We start from the raw sequence: 10,424 nt of genomic DNA, 5'->3' as shown, positions 1-10,424 counted from the left end.
TTTTGGGATGTCTGGGTGGCTTAGTTGGCTAAGCATCTGCCTTTGGCTCTGGTTATGTCCCAAGAGTCCTGGGATCAAGTCCCAAGTTGGGCTTCTGCTCAGCAGGGAGCCTGCTTCTCCCTCTGCCTGCCTCTCTCCCTGCTTGTGCTCTCTCTGACAAATAAATAAATGAAACCTTTTAAAAAATCATCATATTTTGAGCTCTGGTGTTTAAGAACTCATTCTTCCTGGCTATTTTGATAGTAATCACCAGTGTCTGATGATGTCATGGGGGGGTGGGGAAAAGAGGAGATGGAAACATGCCAGGAACTTTTCCATGTCTCATTTTAAAACTTTGAGAGCCAGATTGGCCAGAGAAGTGGAGAGTTGTAAATTGCAACAAGAAATTGTACCTTAGCTTCACACAACCAGGAACTTCTGGAGCATTTGACGAGCCAAGGTTAAAAAATGTCTGCTAAACTCTAAACAAAACATATGCAAAAGCTTTCTTTGTTACCCACTAATAATACAAAATAGTTCCCAATCTGTTGTAATAAATGATCTGTCACATTATGACAGGAAAATGTTAATAAATTTATTTAAAGACTTACTTGCTTTAAAAAGTAAATATTTAAAAAGAGGATCATGATTAGTGAAAATACATTTTTTTCTACTAGTTCATTGTATGTGTGTGTAAGCATACAACTTTGAATTTTGTATAATCAGTTACCAAATAATCCAAATAGTATTAACCTCTCTCTGATTTGATTGATAGGGAGGAAACCTGATGCACTCTGAAATTCTCATTCTTCAGCTTCTCTAAATAAAGGGCATCATGTCAAAACTAAGGAATTAAGATTCTTGTCTTTCATAAATGTTCTCAGCTTTGGTAAAACATGACAAGTGATAAATTCGTCATTAAGACATGCATGCCTTTGACACAACTCCTCTTTCCAAATAACGAGATGAAACTCCACCTGCTTGGAAATTTACTAAACTTATCACTGAGCAACGGAGAATAACTATGATAGAGCTGTTAAATATTTCATAAAGACAAGACAAATAAACAGAAATTACCTAGTGGAAGAATAGGATACCCTCAAGCAACCAGAGTTTCTCACCAGTATCTGCTTTGAATAATTTATTTTTCTGGAATCATCCAGAATATAAAAATATGTTCTAAATCTTCAAAACTTTTTAACCTTTATAAAAGCAGACCAAATTTCAAAGAGCTTTATTAGTACTTAATTCTGGTTTAACAACTCACTGCATAAATTTAAGATATTACATTTTAATTCTTCCTTTCAATTAAATTCAGTTCTTTGAACTCTTTCTATAAGGTAAAAGAAATCTTCTACAGGGACGCCTGGGTGGCTCAGTTGGTTAAGCGGCTGCCTTCGGCTCAGGTCATGATCCCAGCGTCCTGGGATCGAGTCCCACATCGGGCTCCTTGCTTGGCAGGGAGCCTGCTTCTCCCTCTGCCTCTGCCTGCCATTCTGTCTGCCTGTGCTCGCTCGCTCTCCCTCTCTCTCTGACAAATAAATAAATAAAATCTTTAAAAAAAAAAAATCTTCTACAGCACAATGTATTTGGAATCTTGTTCAGCATGCAATTCTTTTTGTTTCAGAACAAGTTTCAGGTGCAAAGTGTTGCTATTTCAGGTGCACACTGTATACATCATACAGTTTCTCCTTCCTCAATTTGGCCTAGGTTTTAAAAGATGAAGACTCATAGCACATTTTTTTTCCTCCTTTTACAGTAGCTTTTATGTTATAGTTGCTGGAATACCTTACCTATTTCTGTCTCTTGTTGATCCCTCTCTTTCTCTCTCTTTTTCTCTCTCTCACACACATACACAATTCTAAGATACCTTTAAAACTTTCCCGTGAAAGTTTTACATTTATTCTATGTTAATTTGACCCTCTAGCTACACAATTAAATTGTGCATGTTTCCTAAATTCTTGTCCAGTGTATAGTTGACCCTTGAATAATACCAGCTTGGACTGTGTGGGTCCACTTACAATGTAGACTGTTTTGGTAAAGATAGCCCAGTATTTTAAATGCATTTTCTTTCTAATTTTCTTTTTTTTAAGATTTTATTCATTTGACAGAGAGTGCACATGCACAAACAAGGGGACGTGAGCTGAAGGCAGATGCTTAACTGACTGAGCCACCCAGTCGCCCCATCTTTATAACTTAATAAATACTATTTACTGTAAGAATATATAATACATATCATCTTATAGCTAAGATTGATTTATTTCTGGGATGAAAGTTTGTTTTAACATTTGAAAATCCATGTCATTCAGCACATTAACATATTAAATAAAAAAACCATGATATCAGCATATATAGAATAAAAAGCCTTTGATAAAATTTAAAATCCAAGGCACCTGGGTGGCTCAGTGGATTAAAGCCTCTGCCTTTGGCTCAGGTCATGATCCCAGGGTCCTGGGATTGAGCCCTGCATTGGGCGCTCTGCTCAGCAGGAAGCCTGCTTCCATTCCTCTCTCCCTGCCTGCCTCTCTGCCTACTTGTGGTCTCTGTCTGTCAAATAAATAAATAAATAAATCCATTCATGATTTTAAAAGTTTCTAACAACTTTGAAACATGAAAGAACTTTCTAATTTGATAAAGTAAAAGGTATTATTAAAAGAGTTGTTACCTGAGTTAGGAAATGAGGCAATAATGCCAGCTTCTTCATTTCTCCTTCTACAATCAGGGGGATGTTAATCAATTTAGTAAATCAAGGGAAAGTAATAAAAAATATAAAAAACTGGAACAGTAAGAAATATTTTTCACATATAACAAATGTATATGAAGAAAATATGTATCTACAGATATATAGAATTCACAGTTTAATAAGACTGCTAGATTTAGTATAAGACAAAAATTAATAGAAAATTAATGTTAAAAAATATTCACAATATCAAAAAAAAGGTAGAAATGAACTTGATTAGATACGTATATCTAAAACTACAAAACAGGGGCTCCTGGTTGCTCAGTCATTAAGCGCCTGCCTTCAGCTCAGATCATGATCCCAGGGTCGTGAGACTGAGTCCCTGCATCGGGTTCCCTCTCCCACTCCCCTTGCTTGTGTTCCCTTCCTTGCTGTGTGTCTCTCTGTGTGTCAAATAAAAAAAAAAAAATCTAAAGGACACTATTAAGAGAAATTAAAGATTACTTAAATAAGTGAAAGAATGTATAATACTTATAGTTTGGAAGACTTGGTATGGTGATAATGTCCGTTCCCCCTAAACTGGTTTATAAATCTAATAAAATCCTAGTCAGTCATTAGATTATAAATCTAATAAAATCCTAGTGAGAAATCCTAAAATTTCAACATTTTTTTCTCCCAGCATGTTTCTTTTTATCATAATTGACATGCTGATTCTAAGGTTTATGAATATGTAAAGCGATCTTGAAGACTAAAGTGGGAATCATTCTTTTGGATATCAAGATTTGTCATAGAGTTACAGTGATAGAACAATGTGTAAAAGCTTTAAAACTGGTCATAAGAACAGAGAGCTCAGGTGTCGACTCATATAAATATGATCATCTGATTCATTATAAAGTTGGCTCTACAAATCTATAGTAATAAAATGGTCTCTCCACAAAACTGCTTGCTTATTTGGCTATCCATAGGGAGGTGGAAAAAAGAATCTTAAGCTCTACTTCATACTTGAAACAATTTCAGGTGGATTGTTAATTTGCATGACAAAATAATATATGTTTTATAAGAAAATATATTTTAAAATATTCAAGATTTTTGTTTTTTTAAAGAAAGTTTTCATCAAAAGAAGCTTGATATTTTGGCCTACAGTAAAATAAGAATTTATATTCATCAATAGATAACTTGATAGATACCTGAGTGAAAAGGCAAATTACACAATAGAAGACAGTATCTGCAAAACAGAATTTGTATTTAGAATATATACAAAAACAAATAGGATTTGTATTTCAAATATATACACATTTCCCACAAATCAACAGAAATAATGAGAAAAAGAGACTTAAATACTTGGAGTATATTTATATAATGGCCAAAAAAAAAAAAAAAAACAAAAAGAAAAGGTACTCAATATCCGTCATCCTGAATATACAAATCTAAACTAAAACCACAATGAGAAGACGTTATACACCAGTCAGAACATTAAAATTTTTTATTATATCTAGTTTTGGTGATATTGAAGAGAAAATGGAACATTCACATAGCCTAGGGGTCTAAATTGTTCTTACTAATTTGGAAATCAGTCTGACAGTATTTATCACAGAAATTCCACTTCTAGTTACATTTATACAAAAATGCATTAATATGTCCAACAAAGATTGAGTTTTATATAGCAAAAAAGAAAAACTATTGCTAATAATAGAATGAATCTCATAAACATTTTTTATTTTATTTTTTAAATTTCTTTTCAGTGTTCCAGAATTCATTGTTTATGCACCACACACAGTGCTCCATGCAATACATGCCCTCCTTAATACCTACCACCAGGCTCACCTAACCTCCCACCTCCTGCCCCTCCAAAACCCTCAGATTGTTTTTCAGAGTCCACAGTCTTTCATAGTTTGTCTCACCCTTCAGTTTCCCCCAACTCCCTTCTCTTCTCCATCTAAGCAAAAATCAATAGACCACAAAGCATGTATTCTATGTGATTCCACTTTAACAATGTTAAAAGTGGGATAAGAACACATAATATGGTATAAGAAATCAGGATATTGGTAACCATTGGAAAATGAAGAAAAGAGGGTACAGACAGATTTTCTGGGTTGCCAGTACTATTCAACTTCTGGATCTTTATAAATATCACATAACTATTCATTTCATTGAAATAAAACAAAAACTGAATGAACAAAAATCAGAATCAAACCTATAAATACAGAAAACAAAGTGATGGCTGCCAGAGGGGAAGAAGATTGGGAGATAGGTAGAATTGGTGAAGGTGAGTGGGAGATACAGTCTTCTAGTTACGGAATAAATGGCATGGGAATTAAAGGTACAGCATAGGGAATACAGTCAGTTGTACTATAATAGAGTCGCATGGTGACAGGTGCTAGCTGTACTTGTGGCAAGCATAGCAAAAGATAAAGAACTGTTGAATCACTATGCTGTGTATCTGAAACTAATAAAACACCACGTGTCAAATATACTTAAAAAATAAAAACAGTATGGGCACCTGGGTGGCTCAGTGGGTTAAAGCCTCTGCCTTCGGCTCAGGTCATGATCCCAGGGTCCTGGGAATGAGCCCTATATTGGGCTCTCTGCTCAGCAGGGAGCCTGCTTCCCCCTCTCTCTCTCTGCCTGTCTCCCTGCCTACTTGTGATCTCTGTTTGTCAAATAAATAAAATCTTTTAAAAATGTAAAAAAATTAAAAAACAGTATTAAAGTTAAAAAATTAATCAATATTTCACCTATTTATGAAAAATATCGTATAGTTTAATAAAATACTTTATTAAAATGAAAATAATTAAGTATTTTCTTAAAGTAATGTTACTTCTTAACACAAGAAAGTTACTTCCTTTGAAATTTTTAAGTTATAAATGTTCCCAGATGATTATAATGTGAAGCCAATGTTAAGGATGGCTGCTCTAAGAAATACTCCCTCTCTTTTTAGTCCTAATGACACTGATCGTAATCAATTGATTCTTCTAGGTTCGGTCTACATAATTTTGCAAAAGGCCTGAAACCAGTAAATATTAATTGGTGCTATGCTGTTTATGTCAATCTTTATAGTTAACAGTCATGTTAGCTATAAAATAAAACAATAAATCAATATTTGGTATATATCTTGATAAAATATCTGACTTAAAATATCTGATTCTCTTTACTCCCTGAAAACTCACTTCATATCTTCTCAGCTCCATAATGTGCTCTATAATCTGTATTTCTAATTCCACCAAACCCTACTTCCCCAAACCATCCCCTCTTATTTATTCCCTGCCTGAATATCTCTGCACCTTTAGTTAATTCTCTTCCTAACTAAAACATAGTCTACAGTACAGTTATAGTTCTTAGCCAAACATAATGTTTTCTATCCCTATTTCACTTCCAGCAAAACCTAATTTTCTTTCAAACATAGGTAGGTGAATAATTATGTGGTGTACTAATTCTAGTCAGGGTTTACAATCTTTGTGGTGATAATCTTCTATTTTATCTTCTATTTTCTGTCCCAATCAAAATCAATAAATGGCTCTAATAGTAATTCTAATCATTGAGTTAGAACATTGGGAAAGAGTTTCCACAGGAGAACCTTCTGATAAGAATAAAATCATATTTACTAGGGATTGTTTTTAAGGTGGGTCTATCCCTCTACCTGGAAAACATGTGCAAAACATTATATTGAAACTCTTCCCCAGGATTTTACAGGCTAGGTTAGTGAGTAATATATGTCTTGTAATATTGGATCTTAAGGTTTAAAGTGTGATTAGATTGTTGATGTGTTATAGATTTTGTTGAACTTGTACAGCTCACATTCTATTATATAGAAATAGTTTTAGAGAGATTTGCCTAAGCCATCCTTCTAAAGGAATCTGTAACTCTTTGACCCTAAATACATTGACATGGAAATTAAGTGCATTTCATGTTTTTTTTATTCAAAAGCCAATTGAATTGCCAATTTGTATCTGTAATAACATTTGTCAATGGATTTGTCAGCCAATTTTAGAAAACAGGGTGGCTTTTATAGTAATTGAAATATGGATCATCCTTTGAGAATTCTAAGATTATTTACAGTCCATTCTCTCATACAATTTTGTGGGTCTATTGCTTATGGTAAGAGCAAGGTAACACTTAAGACTGATCTTAGATTTGGTCCAGGTGTTTTATGAACCCTCAAGACAACCCTGTGAATTACATACTATTAACACTTACTTTGAAGATAAGGAAACTGAGACAAAAACAAGGTATATAACTTGTCCAGTTTTGCACAGATAATGAATGTTGAGCCAGGATTTAAAACTAAAATAAATTTCTGAACATCAAGTGCATTATTGCTTCAAAATACAGCTCATCTGATACTTGCTTAGCAGCTGTATGCTCTTTGGAAACACGTTATTTTAAGCTTATGTGCTGGCTAGTAAGAAAGTGATAAACCAGAAAAATCCAGAATTGAAATTGACAGAGTGGATGAGTTAACTGTAAATTTCACTTTTGGAGAAAGAGATATGTACAAAATCATAGAGCAATAACACAGTGTTAGGAAATCTTACACATTTTCTTTTTGTTTCTATAAAATAGGAACATATTTACCAGTTTCCTTCCAAAGACATTACCTAAGTTAATACTTATTTCTTTTTGAGCTAAGAAGAAAATGCTTGTAAGTCAGAAATATGAGAACTATGAGAAATACTTGGCACCTCAATTTAATTATGTGGATAGGATACATTTTATATACAGAGCAAAAACTGGCAGAGTCTGCTCACTGGCTAGCAATATATTCAGGAAGGTGTGGGGCCAAGAGTGACACAGCATGGTGGTCGGTTTTTTATGATGTAAACACTTTATTACTACTCCAGAAAAATTCACTTGTACAGTGTAAGAGAAGCGCAATAACCATTATCTTCAACTCTTCCAAAAGATAATTAAATTCATGAATTCTTTTGAATGGCTTAAGCTCTTCTCACTTAGTCTAAGAGTGTGTTTTCCTAAGCCAGTTTTAGGTGTATCTTTGACATTTTCTTCATAAAGTTTATAGATTAGCCTTATATGTCTAAGTATTTATTTAAAGAGTTAAATACATTGATTAATATAAGTAAATATAAATTTAATGCAATATACATTAAATGATACTTTAAAAAACTTATTAAAGAGTCAGTCATTCCTTCAATAAACTTCCATGGTTGCTGAGTTATAAATTAAGCCTTCACATGTACATGGATCAGTTTCTAGGTTTATATTAAATTACTATCGTTGTTTATCTTCATGCCTAGACTGTCTATCTTAATTACCATAAATCTTGTTGTATGAGTGAGAGTTTGACCCACATTGTAATATTCATTCAGAGCTGAATTAGCTGTTGCACCTACTCTGATATTAAAACTGCTGCCTCTGCTTTACTTTAATATGCATTTTCTCAGAGGATGCTTGCCTCCTTTCATTCTCAACTTTTTTGAATGACATCACTTTATGATGCTTCTTGATAGAAATAATCAGGCTTTGCTTTTTTCATTCAGTGTTTTATTAGAGAGAGAAACCCATTTATATTAGATGAGATAACAGATGAAGCTTATCTACATACTGCCATTATGTACATAAGTACTTGAGTCCTCTGACACTTGAAAAAATAGGTGTATTTATACTAGTGGTTAATTTTAAGATTCCCTTTATATTGTGTGTGTGTGTGTGTGTGTGTGTTTGTGTGTACTTGGGTATGTATGTGTATGGATATCTATTTTGTATTATCTCATTGATATAACATATGTATGCATATATGTATGCATATATGTTGTAATATGTATATGTTATCCTTTTTGTATTATATATGTATATATACAATTCTTAATCTATAGCTGTTCTAAAGGTCTCATATAAGCAACAATGAAATGAGCCTTTCCTTCTTTGTACCCTTCTTTCTTCAAAATTTAGTCCTAGTGACTAAAATTATATATTTTTAAATTTTAATTCCAGTATAGTTAACATAGTGTTACATTAGCTTCCAGCATACAGTATAGCAATTCAGTAATTCTATACATTAATCAACTTGACCTATTTCACCCATCTCCTCACCTCCTGCCGTCAGGTAACCATCAGTTCTCTAGAGTTGAGTCTGTTTTTGGTTGGTCTCTTTTTTTCTTTGTTGGTTCGTTTTGTTTCTTAAATTCCACATGTGAATGAAATCATCTGATATTTGTCTTTCTCTGACTTATTTCACTTAGCATAATACTCTCTAGTTCCATCCATGTTGTTGCAAAAGACAGTCTTTCATTCATTTTTTTTATTAATTTTTTATTTTTTATAAACATATATTTTTATCCCCAGGGGTACAGGTCTGTGAATCACCAGGTTTACACACTTCACAGCACTCACCAAAGCACATACCCTCCCCAATGTCCATAATCCCACCCCTTCTCCCAAACCCCCTCCCCCCAGCAACCCTCAGTTTGTTTTGTGAGATTAAGAGTCACTTATGGTTTGTCTCCCTCCCAATCCCATCTTGTTTCATTGATTCTTCTCCTACCCACTTAAGCCCCCATGTTGCATCACCACTTCGCAGCCAATAGTTTACTTTTGCTTTTGTTTTACTTTTGTTTCCCTTGTCTCAGGAGACATATCTATAAAAATATTTCTATGGCTGATGTTAAAGAAGTTACTGCCTTTCTTCTCTTTGAGGATTTTATTATTTTAGGTCTCATTGAGGTCCTTGACTCATCTTGTGTTAGTTTTTATATATAGTATAAGAAAGTAGTACAGTTTCATTCTTTCACACGTAGTTGTTGAGTTTTCCCAGCACCATTTGTTGAAGAAACTGCCTTTTTACCATTGAATATTCATTGATTCTTTGTCTTAGATTAATTGACCATATAACTGTGAGTGTGTTTCTGAGCCAGCTCTTCTGTTCTATTATTCTATGTGTCTATTTTTGTACTAGTACCATATTGTTTTAATTACTATATCTTTGTAGTATAACTTGATATCAGGGATTATGATACCTCCAACGTTATTCTTTTTTTTCCAAAATTGCTTTGGATTTTCAAGGTCATTTGTAGTGCCATACAAATTTTAGGACTTTTTTTCTAGTTCTGTGAAAAATGCTTTTAGTATTTTGATGGGGACTGCATTAAATCTATAGATTGCTTTGGGTACTCTGAACATTTTTATAGTTTTTGTTATTGCAATCCATAAGCATGGAATATCTTCCCATTTGTTGTTTTTAGTAACTTCTTTCATTAATGCTTTACAGTTTTCAGAGTACAGGTCATTCACCACCTTGGTTAAATTTATTCCCAAGTATTTTATTCTTTTTGGTACAATTTTAAATCAGACTCTTTTGTTAATTTCTCTTTCTGCTACATCATTATTAGTATTCAGAAATGCAATAGATTTCTATATATTGAGATTATTTCCTGCAACATTACTGAACTCATTGATTACTTCTAATAGATATTTGTGGAGGCTTTAGGAGCTTCTATCTACCGTTTCCTATCATGTGAAAATAATGAAGGTTATACATTTTTCTTACCAATTTGGATGTGTTTTTACTTTTTTGTTTTATTGCTATGATTAGGAATTTTAGTATGAGGTTGAATAAAAGTCATGAGTGGACATTTTTGTCTTGTTCCTGATCTTAGAAGAAAAACTCTTAGTTTTACCCCTTGGGTATGATGTTAGCCATAAGTTTTTCATATATGGCATTTATTATGTTGAGGTATGTTTCATTTAAACCTACTTTGTTGAGGGTTTATATCATGAATGATTGTTGTACTTTGTCAAATGCCTTTTTTGC

The sequence above is a fragment of the Mustela erminea genome, chromosome 4 (assembly GCF_009829155.1).
Source record: "Mustela erminea isolate mMusErm1 chromosome 4, mMusErm1.Pri, whole genome shotgun sequence".
NCBI classification, from domain to species: Eukaryota; Metazoa; Chordata; class Mammalia; order Carnivora; family Mustelidae; genus Mustela; species Mustela erminea.
The sequence above is the reverse complement of the archived record's forward strand: the minus strand, read 5'-3'. Positions refer to the sequence as shown.